At 42.8% G+C, this 13,323-nt stretch overlaps 1 pseudogene; it reads right to left on the bottom strand.

Moving 5' to 3' along the window:
• Nucleotides 1-3,334: 3,334 nt before the first annotated feature.
• On the bottom strand, nucleotides 3,335-5,022 carry LOC119258460 (NFU1 iron-sulfur cluster scaffold homolog, mitochondrial-like; annotated as a pseudogene).
• Nucleotides 5,023-13,323: the final 8,301 nt, after the last annotated feature.

Here is a 13,323-nt window from a genome sequence, read left to right as displayed (position 1 = left end):
AGCTCCCAGGTGATATCACACAAGGCTGCACATCATCTAGTCCAGAGACTCTCCACTAGGTGGCGCAGTGTGCACCGCCAGTAAGGTGATCTGGGGTGTGCTCCTAGAGAGGGGGTGGGAGGGGGGCGGGGGCGGTGAGGGGATTGGCAACTGCACAGTTTAGCCCAGGTGGATGATCTCCTCACCCTCCTAGGAGATTTACCTTAAGTTGTGTGACCCAACCTTAACTGTGGCATTTCAGACCTCAAAAGTAATGAAACATTGGTAATGAATAAAGCAGTAATGAACTGTAAGTATTAAATATAGGAACTTTGGGTGCCAGTGTGATCAGAATATGGAAAATAGAGCAGAAGAAGCTGAAGCGATCTTATTTTTGCTTTCTTGTTCTCACATTTTGTCTGTCAGAGTCAAGAGAAGATCCATTTACTTGTGAAATTAATTTTCCTAACCATCTGTCATCCTTCATCATAAGTCCTAATTTTTGCACAGTGCAAGATGAACTATTTCTTTTTACACTTGCAATGGACAGCAAGATAAGCATAAGGGTTTGTGTGACTCAGCTAGGTTAATCAAAGAAAATTATTACTATTTGGAGAGAAGGGAGGTCAATTAAATATGTAAGTCAGTACATATATGCTAGAGAAAAGTAATATGATAAAATTGCAATTTTGAGTGGTATAAGTCAGAGTGATGATTAAAAGTGGGTGTTGTGAATATATAAAATAATTTTAACTATATGTGAGGCTGTGTGATAGAAGTCTTCTTAACATTTTTGACGGGCCTGGTTATATATAAACTGTGAATTTGTGCTTATTGTGTATAAATGTTCAATGCAAGCTATATAATATGTTATAAATTAGATCTAGGATTTCTAGCAGTCTCCCAAGTGATGTGGAGAAAGCAATTATCAAGAATATACCTCAGTAGAAGAAAAAACCAACTAGAGGAATTAAATGAGGAAAATGTCAAATTATTTTGACATATGCAGATTTCTAAACACTTGATTAGTAAAGAGTGTTTATAAGAAATCTTCTTTTCTGTATGTTTCATCAAACTTCATATTAGAAAAGAACATTGCCCTTTTTCAGTGCCAAGATGAGGAGAAATAAATTTTACATGTTGTAAGAAGGAAGAAAAATGAGTAAGCAGATGGCCTTTGAGGATGATTCTTGGCCCGCTTAGAGCCAGCAGAAACAAGTGTTAACTTAGAGCTTTCACACTAAGGACCCCGAGCACACCCTCGCCTGTGTGCTGCTTGGGGTCTCTGCATGGGGAGGAGAGAAGTCCAAGGATAAACAGTCAAATCTGGTGAGAGGGGCAATCTGACATCCTCAATCACAGGTTAATTTGAGGTGAATTTCAAATGGAATCCTGCACTTTAGTTGCCACATGTGGGTGTATGTGCTATTCAGCTTCTTCCTTGTAAAGGAAAATCTGAACTCACATGGCGTGTTAAACAATTCAGTTGTTGTAACATATGCACAGACAGGATGACCGCACATGGTCCTGGGGCCAGAATGCTGAGATCAAGATGTCGACAGAGCTTGGTTCCTCCTGAGGCCTCTCTCTTGCTGTGCAGGCACTGTGTGCTCCCTGGGTCCTGATGCAGTCATTACTCTGTGTCTGTGTCCTCATCTCCTCTTTGAAGAGGGACAGCAGTCCTGTTGGATCAGGGTCCACCCCAATGACCTCATTTTATCTAATCTCTCTATAAACACCGTGTCCAACATAGTCACATTCTCAGGTCCTGCCTTTAGGACGTCAACAGGAATTTGTGGGGATCCGAGGCCGAGTGTTAGGGCTGCCCCCACAAGCTAGTACACTTGGCTTCCAAGCAAGAGGAACTGAGAGAAGACTCTGTCAGTGAATCCAAGGGGTGTGTCCCCTCTGAAAGGGACAAACTCCAGCTAGTTATTACCCTCTCGTGGGGGTGCCTTTGACTAGTCAGGGTAACGGGTCTAGCAGTAGATATTGCAACAAACAAGATATGGTATATTTTGCATGTAGTCTGAGAAGAGTTCCCATGGAGAGGAGGTGCGGAATGCAGGGAGAGCATGTTCTTATACCTGGTATGAGGCAGAAAAGCATGTTCTAACTCCTTTAGCCCTTCAACCCCCTCTGCCCATCTAGGGTATTCTAAGGTGAGCAGTCTGGATGGGGCTGCAGCTACCCTGAGAGTGACAGGAGAGACAGCTGAGCGCATGGGGCCAGGTTCCAAGACTACTTCTGAGAAGTTTTCCACTTCCAAGTGTTCTGGATATCCACTTTCACTATAAAGCAGGGAGCCTCGCAGACAAATGTTTGCCTTGCTGAGTTATGAAGGTCAGTTGCTAGTCACCAGGAAGAGGGTGAATTTAAAGCATAAAGAATCCTTTTATACTTGAAAGTATATTTTAATCATCACAGGTACCCTGACTCCTACTTTCAAAATTTTTTATATTATAAATATCTTCATTATATATATATTACACATTTGTATATGTAGTGGCAGGATAGGCACAGGGCAGGTTATCTAGGATTCAAGCAGACCAGGGTAAAGGAGAGTCTTGGAGCCCTCAGTGGGTTTCTCAGGCTTTTATTGAGCTGTTACATATAGAGCAGCAACCTGGCACACAGCAGGCAGGGGTGCCAGGGGACCAGCAGGCCTCCAGGCCCCAGGCAAGTCTTCACTCTGGGCTTCTCTAGCTCTCTTTCTCCCCTTCTCTCTCCTGCTTCTCCTCCTGCTTCTGCTTCCCTCTGTGACTAACTTAATACTCCTCCCATAGCCCACAGAAGTAAATAAGATTTGCAACAATGTACCAACTACAGGTGCCCGATCAGGCAGGGCAATCCTAATGGTGGGAGGGCAGAAAAACCTGAAAAACCATTTACCCTATATATACTATGTGTGTGTGTGTGTGTATATATATATATATATTATATATATATATATATATATATATAAATTCTTTGAAGAAAAGGCATATTTTATTAATCCTCAACTCCCTTAGCAGATTCATAGTAAAAGTTTGGTATCTGTTATCAACAAGTCCAACTGCTGGGATCCCCCAAAACCCAATTTTTTTTTTTAAAAGATTTTATTTATTTTTGCATAGAAGAACTGGGGTATAGGCCAGAGGTGTGGGGTGGGGAGAGTATTCACCAGGATTTGAAGCAGAACAGGCAGATCTACTGAAATACACTACTGAAGGGAGCAGTGAGGGAGACAGGAGAGGCTCCTGTGCCATGTGGGTTAGCTCCATGGCCAGGGATTGAACTCAGGTTGTCGCAGTGTTAGTGCTGAGCCTTAACTCCCAGGCCACCAGGAAGACCCAAAACTCAAATTATTTTAAGCTTAGTTTGCTTCTCTTTCATATGATTTATCATCCATAAGCTATCCTATGCTTTCTACTTCTGGAATATAAAACTGCAGCACATTCTGAATTCCATTTTTTTCTGAGTGATGATTGAATAGGGGTAACTGGTACAAGAACCTTGGAGTCTCACAACAAAAACAAAGAAAATAATCCAGTCAAATAATGGGCAGAAGAGCTAGAGAGAAACTTCTCCAAAGAGGAAATACAAATGGCCAACAGGCATATGAAAAAATGTTCAACATCACTTGCAATCAGGGAAATGCAAATCAAAACTACAATGAGATACCATCTCATATCAGTGAGAATGGCACATATTAAAAAAAACTAGCAACAATAAATGTTGGCGAGGATGTGGAGAAAAAGGAACTCTCCTGCACTGCTGGTGGGAGTGCAAACTGGTCCAACCACTATGGAAAGCTGTGTGGAGATTCCTCAGCCTGCTAGAGATGGAGCTTCTATATGATCCAGCAATTCCACTCCTAGGTATTTACCCAAAGGACACAGAAACATCAATTCCAAAGAGCACTTGCACTCCTATGTTTATAGCAGCACTGTTTACAATAGCTAAGCTTTGGAAACAACCCAAATGCCCAAAAATAGATGACTGGATCAAGAAGATGTGGTACATATACACCATGGAATATTACTCAGCATTCAAAAAAGATAAACACATGCAATTTGCAGCAACATGGGTGGAGCTGGAAGGGATCATGCTCAGCGAAATAAGCCAGAAAGAAAAAGAAAAATACCGGATGGTCTCACTCATAGCAGGAATCTAGAAAACCAAATTAAGGGACCACGAAAAAGAATAACTATAAGAAAGAAAAAATCAAAATCAACTAACAACTATGAACCAGAGACACACCATGGGGGTGGGCGGGGAAAGGAGAGATTGGGGTCAAAATAAGGGGGTTGCAATTGTATGGGGAATATAAAAATAAAATAAAATAAATAAAATGCTAACAATAACAACAAAAAAAGAAAAGGAACAACAACAACAAAAAAGAACCTTGGAGTCTCAGCTGCAGGATGCCATATTCAAAACCTTTGGAGATTGAGTCTCTTCCACCTGCCTGCACAGCAGGCCATGTTCTGGTGTCTGACCCCACCATCACTTCATCATCCTCTTCTGCTCCTGCTTCTCTTGAAGATGCTTCCTCAGGAACTAAGGGTCAGCCAGAGGCAAAGAAGCCCATGCTTGTCACATAAATAACTGGCGTTAGTACATTCTGGTCTGACTCCTCAGTTTCCTGATGACAATGATGAAATCTAGTCCAAAAAAGATACTTTTACTCCTTAGGGGAAATGCAGCAACTGGCCCAACCTAGGGTCTTTATCTCAAGAACCGGTTTTCCTGAAGTTAACTTTAAGCTGTTGGGATTTGGGGTATCTTGTGTTTGAATAAACATGCATCTCACTCTCCATGGTTCCAGCTAATCAATGCTGAGTCATTTCATTAGTGACGCAGAAATTGAACGTATGCTCCTTTGTGGTTTAAGTCACTGTCCTATAAATATATCCTTTGGTGACTTTGTAACCAGGCAAATCCTATGTGAATTCAGGTCATGGAAAAAGTGGTCTTTGTACAAACTGATGTAGCGGCTGTTCCTTAAGGTGTGTGGATTCATTGGCTGACACAATCACCTGTAGGTCACAGCTCTCAGCTCTGTGGGAACACCTCCTGTTTTATATTTTAAGTGGCATTGTGGGCCTCCCCTGGTGGTACAGGCAGTTGAGCGCCGCACTGTGAAGGTGTCCGCAGCCTCTGCAGCGCTGGTTCGATCCAGGCCGGCCAGGGAGAATCCCACATGGCGTGGCAGATCTCTCCTGTCTCGCCCACTGCTCCCCTCAGCAGTGTATTTCAGTCAGTTTGCCTGTTCTGCTCCCCGCTCTGTCTCTGGTGAATCCTTTCACCCTCCTGCGCATCTGGCCTGTACCCCAGTTCTTGCATAAATAAATATATCTTCAAAATAAATAAATAAACAAACAAACAAACAAACAAATAAATAAATAAATGGCATCATATCGGATTACAGGCCCCTAACAGTGCTGGTACTCTCATAAAGATATGTTCTTTTTGTCTAGAAAACAACCAGATTGTACCTGTCAGTGTTGGGGAAGTTAGTTTCTCTTTGGAACAATATTTTCTTCAGAGTACTGCTTGAGTCCTGTTCCCAGTTGATAAACAGTCACCACTTAGCACTTTGAAGCAGAGTGAGGTAATGGACAGCCATTTGTCACAAAGATACACATCCGGAGCGAAAAGCCAAGCTTGAATATATACTGCGAGTCCCCTTGGAGGACTCTCTAGCAACATTTTAAGGGTCCTTGAGGAAAAGTCGTGGGAGGAAGGCTGAGTGTGTAGGCACCTCTGCTGGGACCTCCTGCAGAAGGAATCTGGCCCATTTTCTAAAAGGTTCTATTTCTAACTCCTTTTACAAAATCCCTCCCAAGCAGGTTTGATTAGCAGGGAGGTACTGAGAAAACTAAAGCAAAGGGACCAGTGGTGGGTGGGCGCTGGTATCAGGACCCTGACTGCTCCCCTTCAGCAGCTGGTCTCTCTGGATGCTTCCACAGAAACAGCTCGAGGTGACAGGCCCATCTTCACCAAGGATGTCCCAGGCTGGCTTTCACACCTGAGCCCTCAGGGCCTTCCCCAGGGTGAAGGCTGGTTTGACATCCTTACAGAGTTGTTATCCCATCCCTGGACTTGGCCTGTCTCTCCATTCACTAACTCTGTTATGACCTTCCAGACTTTTCAAATTGTCTCTATAAACATCATGGGCTTTCTTGGGTAGGTTATGTTGGAGGCGGCCACCTTGCGTAGTGAGCAAAAGGGCCTTGACCTGAGTCCCTAAGGCATGTGAAAACACATGCGTCTCGGAGGAAAACCTCTGAGTGACAGGACTTGGTGTTGGGAGCCTGGAAAGTGACCTGCGTGGAGTCGGGCTTCTACATCTCCTCAGCCTGAGAATAATAAAATGGAGAGATCCTGCGCAGTAAGCAGAAGGGCCTTGACCTGAGTCCCTAAGGCATGTGAAAACACATGCGTCTCAGAGGAAAACCTCTGGGTGACAGGACTTGGTGTTGAGAGCCTGGAAGTGAACTGTGTACATCTCCACAGATTGACAACAACAAAATAATGAGCAAACTTCCCAGGCTCAGGCTAGGAGGCGATAACATTATGTGTGTGAGAACTAACCGCCTGGTATCCTACTGTCTGAAGTAAATAGATAATAGTAAGAAAATAGACTAATCATTCATACGTGTTATCATTATGTGGTATGCTTTGATGTTACACCTGCTACAATTAAAATAGTATATAATGAGCACTAAGACAATAAAGATTTGCTGCATGCTGGACATGACAGTCCCCCATGTCTGATTTCCTTCACCGTCGCGGGTCAGGGTCGGACTCACTAGAAGTCCACAGGTTAAGTCCTACAAGCTTTTTCATTTTATACTGTACTATATTTGTGAAGAGGGATACTCAGTGATTAAGAAGTTAATATTATTCCTGGAAACCTTTATGAACTCTTGAATTAGTTTTAATAACTTACGTGTTGTTCTCTTGAGATTGACATCTGAACTACCATACTGCCTGCAAGTAATGATATTTTTTATCATTTTAATTCCAATACATACTTGGGATGTGTGTATTTCTAGACATACATACACAGGGATGATGTTAAACATCAGCATTAATAATAGGCATTAATAATAGGTCTTGTTTCCTGTCTGAAGGAAATCCACCTAAAATTTCTGAATTACTTACATATTTTTGTTGTGTGTTTTTTTAAAAGATTTATTTATTTATGCATACAAGAACTGGGGTACAGGCCAGAGATGCAGGGGGTGAGAGGATTCACCAGAGACAGAGTGGGGAACAGAACAGGCAGACTGACTGAAATACACTGCTGAGGGGAGCAGCGGGCAAGACAGGAGAGGTCCCCTGTGTCTGCACAGGCATCTCTTTCTTAAAATTACCCCTTTCAAAACTGCAGCTCTTTCTGCCCACTTGTGTCTGTGCAAGAGTTCTTTCCTTTCCTTTCCTTTTTAAAAAATAATAAACCTGCCCTTTGGGATATAACTAAACATCTCTGCCTTGTGGGGAAACTGCCGCATGCCACTGAAAGGGGAGCTCTGGTGGAACTATTCTCAGAGCTAACCAAAGGACCCTGTTCTTTGAACCCAACACCTCTCCCAATTGACATCAACAGTATGAGTGACCTGAGAAGCCAGGAGCTTGTTGCTGGAATATTGCCTCAAAAAAGCAGAGGATTCGAGGAATATCCCAGAGCAATGAATGGGGTGAGTCTGAGGCCACTGACAGCTGGTGATGAGATTCTGCAGTGGAACTGAAGTGTGCCCTGGAGAGTATATAGATTGGTTTCTAGATCAGCCTGTCTTGAAATTAGGACAAAGAAAAATGTCCTTTACAGATGACTATGGAACGTGACTATTTTTCTGGAATGTGTCTCCTTCATTTGTCTTTCCAAATGAGTCAAGATAAATTCTAAAGAATATTCATTTGTTGAAATAATTTTGCTCTTTGGAAATTCAGTGCTGAGTTTCTAGAGGAATGAAAGGTACATGCCTGAAAGGGCTTTTCTCTTGTTAAAAAGTGTGATTAGAGGATTACCCAGAATGCTCTGTTCTGTATTTTCCCCGTGGCTTTCATTAGAGCTGTTCCTTCCTCAGCAGGTTCCATAATTATACAAATGTCTTAGCCTTTCAAGTGTTTCATTATTCATTTGTTACTCACTTAGAGCACCTAACCCTGTTCAGTTGCAGAGAGGACTTGGCTCAAAGCATGGACATAGCTTTTGTCTTTCATGTTCTTTAGGAAAGATAAAACGAAAGATCTGCAGTTTATGTTGTGATTCTCTTTACTTGCAGACTATCTCTTATAATTTATCATCTGCTTGTGTGAGCTACACTGTTCAAACCTTAATTCCTAGTTGCACTTATTTGCATCTTCATTGAAAGCATTCTTGCCTGCTTGAAACTTCCCACTTACCATCTCTGCATCATCCAGACAACAGCCTCTTCCCATCCTCTGGTTCTCAAGGCTTCATTCTCCTTAGTATAGTGGGGAGTATCCCCGCCTGTCCTATGCAGTCATTCTATATATTTTTTTTAAGATTTATTTATTTATTTATACAAGCACTGGGTACAGTCAGAAGCGCGGGAGGGTGAGAGAATTCACCAGAGCCAGAGCCAAAAGCAGAACAGGCAGATTGACGAAATACACTGCTGAGGGGAGCAGCAGGCATGACAGGGGAGGTCTGCGCGCCATGTGGGACCCTCGCCGGGGCAGGTGGGCGATCAGGCCGGCGCTGCCCAGGCTGCAGGCAGCTTCGCATCCCAGCGCTCAACCCCTGCGCCACAGGGAAGACCCTACGCAGTCATTCTGTAATAAAAGGTTTAGCAAAACCATTCCAGAATACCGATTTTAATTATGAATGTTACTTATATAAAGCTTTTAAAAAATGTTAAACAAAACTTAGTGGTCAGTGTCCAGTGAAATATATAAGGGGAAATAATTCAATGATGTGAAATGGATAAAAACGTGCCACTCTTGGCATCTAGTAACCAATAATAATTTTTAAAAGTTCATTAAGCATTTGGTTATTTAATTGTCATTTAGAAGATTTCAAAAATGCAAATGCCTTGGAGGTGAGCAAATAGTTTAAACATGGGAGGAGATGGTGATACTGTAATTGTAGGTTTTCAGGTCTAGTCTCCCAGCCAGGAATGGATCACAGGCTGCAGGGGCAGCGCTGAATCCTGGCTTCTAGACCACCTCGGGTTGGTGTCTCACGAAGCCGCAGCAGGAACTAAACTGACGCTCAGGTAAGCAAATGAAGAGGCAAATTTGTTTAGAGAAAGAAAAAGTTTATTGAGGAGAAAAGGATCAGAAATAAAGTGGGACTCCTAGGTAGTTGGAACCAGGCCAGGGAGGGGCAAGGAAGCCAAGTGGAGTCTGCCTCAGGGAATATACACCTTCTTTCCTCATTATTCTAAAGGTCCACCAGTCTCTTTGTGATTGGTTGGTTCTCGGTGGTCTCACTCACTCTGCCCTAAAGTCTCTATGACCAGAAATAAGTCTCTGTGTCCCAGCCCTCATCTTAGCATATTTTTCTTTATCATCCTTGTTGCCCCTAGTCCTGGGGCAACAGGACTGGTTGTCTCCCCCTTATCTCTGGAGCCTTCCTTAACTCTCCTGAAATCCCTGCCTGCACTGTCCCTGAAGCTGCCTAATTATCCCTATCTTGCCTTAGGACTCAATGGGGCTTGGACATGCAAAACAGTAAGAATGAAGCATAGCATAGTTATACCATGTTGTATTACAAATGCCTTTTGTTTAGGGAAATTCACATATAGCCTTAATAAATAAAGGTCCTTAATAAATAATGGCCTGGTTTCTATAACAGCCTCAACAACAAAGACGCACAAACAAGGACTATCAGAATCCATTATCTGAGTTTCCCATGAGTAGGCAGCATCCTGGCCTGTCATTGGGTGATCCAGAGCCAGCGCTCAGCCTGGAGGTAGCACCCACCACAGGTAATGAGTGACTCCCAGCTGTGTCTTCTCCCAGGTAGTAGCTGGCTATGTGGTTGCTGAGCCTTTGCACTGTGACTGGCTGACTTTGAGATGTACTGTAAGTATAAAATACACACCAGAGTTTGAAGATTTCTTATTTTTTAAAAAGTAAATTATTCATATTTTCTATGCCAATGACATGTCAAAATAACAATCTTTTGGACATATTAGGTTAAATAAAATATAGCATTAAAATTAAGTTTATATTTTTAATTCTACAATATGGTGACATAATGAATGAAGAGGTAGAATTACGGATGTGGTTTGTATGGGTTTTCAATGAACAACACTTCTGAGACGGTCACACTGAAGTGCTTTCTCTCTCTCACTCTGCCCTCTGTCCACAGACCATGCTGCCGCTGCCAAGAGATATGGGGAAGGGGTTAACAGTAAGTCAGTAGAAGGACCAAGCGGCGTCCCAAAGTACCTTTGCCTCAGTCTGCCTGCATGGGGACAAAAAATACCTTTTCAACTTCAGCGCCGGTTGTGATGCTCCTGAGCTCACGGTCTGATTCTTGCCAGCATTTAAAACCCATCTGTCTGGGCCTCCCCGGTGGTGCAGCGGTTGAGCGCTGGGTTGCTAAGCTGCCCGCAGCCTCTGCAACTCGGGTTCGATCCCCGGCTGCTCCCCGGCCACCGGAGGAGGGTCCCACATGGCGCGCAGACCTCTCCTGCCGCCCGCTGCTCCCCTCAGCAGTGTACTTTGGTCCTGCTGCCTGCTCTGCTCCCTGCTCTGGCTCTGGTGAATTCTCTCACCCTCCTGCGCTTCTGACCGTACCCAGTGCTTGTATAAATAAATAAATAAATCTTTAAAATAAAATAAATAAAACCCATCTGTCTCCCACGTGCTCAGGAGGCCAACGTGCTGGGAGAATATGCATCGTGATGCAACATTCTCCTGAGCTTGACATGTTTTAATTCTTACTATTCCAGATCAACTTCTTTGGTTTGGGATATAATTTAACATTAAAAAAAAAAAAAAAGCCCACAACCCTTTTTTAAAAATCAAAAAATATATGAGCAGTGTGATACAAAGATGAGTCAGTCACTCATACTCAGTCCCTCTGGGGGCTCATGCCTGGTCCTTGGAAGGGCCTGGGCTGCCCCAGACACATCACTCTGGCTGTGAGGGCCTCGAGGTTTCTGTTAGCAGACAATTAGCAGGCTGTCATTATAATGTCCACATTTGCCAACAGATGTTGTCACCTAAACCTCACCCACACGCAGAACACTAGCCATCAGCCAGGGTAAAAATGCAGAGTGCATTAATGTGGTATGAATGAAAATTGCTCCATCTTAATTGTCTCTTTGGCTCTCCTGTCCAATTTTTCTGTTTTAAACATATATGGATAGGAGCCCATCCTCTAAATCTCAGAGCATATCAGAAACCCATCTCTTTGAAGGGTGTGAAATTCTAATCAGTCTTGGGAGTCGCTCATGATCCTGGGGGACTGCTCATCTTGTCATATATTTGACAAATGCCCACTTCACGTGGTTTTGATTTTTCTCTCATTTCCAAATGTCTTCGATAGACCTGAGCCTGTTCTTATAGACAACCATCTCAAATACTATGATAATAGGTGAAGGATGACTTAAAAAAGAAAATCATACTTTATTCTTTCAGTCATAGGTCAGCAAGCTTTTTCTGTGAAGGGCCAGATGGTGAGTATTTCAGGCTTTGCAAGCCTCTGTTGTAACGACTCAGTTCTGCCATTGAAGCAAGAATGCAGCCCTATAAGTGGGTCAGCGTGACTGTGTCCCAATAAAACTTTACTTTGAGTATCAATTATAGAATTGAATATTGTATTGGGAGTGCACAGAAAGAGATGTGTCGTGGAGCAGGTGTGCAAGGCAAGATTGTGCTGCTGCATGAGCAGCCCTCTATTTATTAGCAGTAACAAGCAAGTGTGATTGATTATGTGACAATAGCAAGAGAAACCGGGATCAGGAAAGACAAAGGGTATCCAATTTTTATGGGGAATTGGAGGGGATATATCTGTCACATATAAGGAACTGGAAGCATCGTGCCGAATATACATACAGGGAGCTCTTCCTGTGCAAACAGTGGCATGTACTTGATGTAATCTCTGAGCTACTCCCAGACCACTTCAGACTGTGACCACACAATCAACCAAGGACTACTTAGACTTGCCTCATGATGTGGGCCACTGTCATACAGGAATGCTTCTTCCAAATCCTACTCCTGCAGGTTCATAGAGAGGCCACAGTTGAAATTTGAGTTCCATTTAGTTTTCATGTAACACTAAATGTTCTTCTCCCCACCACTCCCATCATTTAAAAATATAAAAACCATTCTCAGTTTGGGGGTTATATGCAAAAAGGCAGCGGGCTGTAATTTGCTGCCTCCATCTCTAAATTGGTAATGATTATGACCAATAATTATTATAGAGTGTTGGTGCTGTTATTAATAGTTCTCAAGTGCCCATAATGATTGAGTAATCGAGACAAAGGACCTCAATTCTTAGAATATTTCCTCTCACCAAACCCAAACAGAAAAATTAATGTTTTGATTAAAAATCTTTTCCAAACCTACGTGCCCATTTACAGATAAGTAAATATAAAGAAGAACTATGTCTACATGATGGAATATTACTCAATTGTACAGCAAAAGATGAAATCTTGCTATTTGTGACAATACGGATGTAATGACAGTGTATTAAATGTAATGAGATAAATCAGATGAGTATGATTTCACTCATATGTGGTACATAAAGAAACAAAATAAGCAAAGGAACTAAATAAAACAAAAATAAGTTTCTAAAGTGAATGACCAAATTAGTGGTTACCAGAAGGGAAGAGGAAATAGCAGGGGGTCAATCACCTGAAAAGGGTCTGTTGTATGGGGAAGGTAGAATTGCACTTGCAGTGAAGTTGATATAGTATATACATACGTTGATCTTGGAATGATGCATGCCTGACACTTAACTAATGTTACAATGCAATGTAGCTTTAGAGAAAATAATGACAAAAAAAGAATCGCATCAACTCAGCTTAAAAAAAGAAACATTTCCCCCCATCCACTTACATCCCTCTGTGCCTGCTCCCTGTTCTGCTTCCATCCACAGCCTGTACTGAGCCCCTCAACATGAATGCCCGGGGAAGAACCAATGCCCTTTCTCTTCTGAGCCCCTTCTGCCAGTGCGCTGCTTCTTGCTCTTGATCAAAGTGTGGGTGCTGCACCAAGGCCACCTTCTAGACCCCACCTTTCCCGATTGGGTTGCCTGCCTCTGGCCTGACTGGTCCCACCAGCTCCAACCTGCACTGAGTTCCAAAGTCAGCCTCTGATCAGCCACTCCACCCCAGCTCTCATTTCCTCTTCTCAAAATGTATGCTTTGC

The sequence above is a fragment of the Talpa occidentalis genome, unplaced genomic scaffold (genome assembly GCF_014898055.3).
Source record: "Talpa occidentalis isolate TD23 unplaced genomic scaffold, MPIMG_talOcc4v2.1 talOcc4.469, whole genome shotgun sequence".
Classification (NCBI taxonomy): Eukaryota; Metazoa; Chordata; class Mammalia; order Eulipotyphla; family Talpidae; genus Talpa; species Talpa occidentalis.
This window is presented reverse-complemented; position numbering and strand designations above follow the sequence as displayed.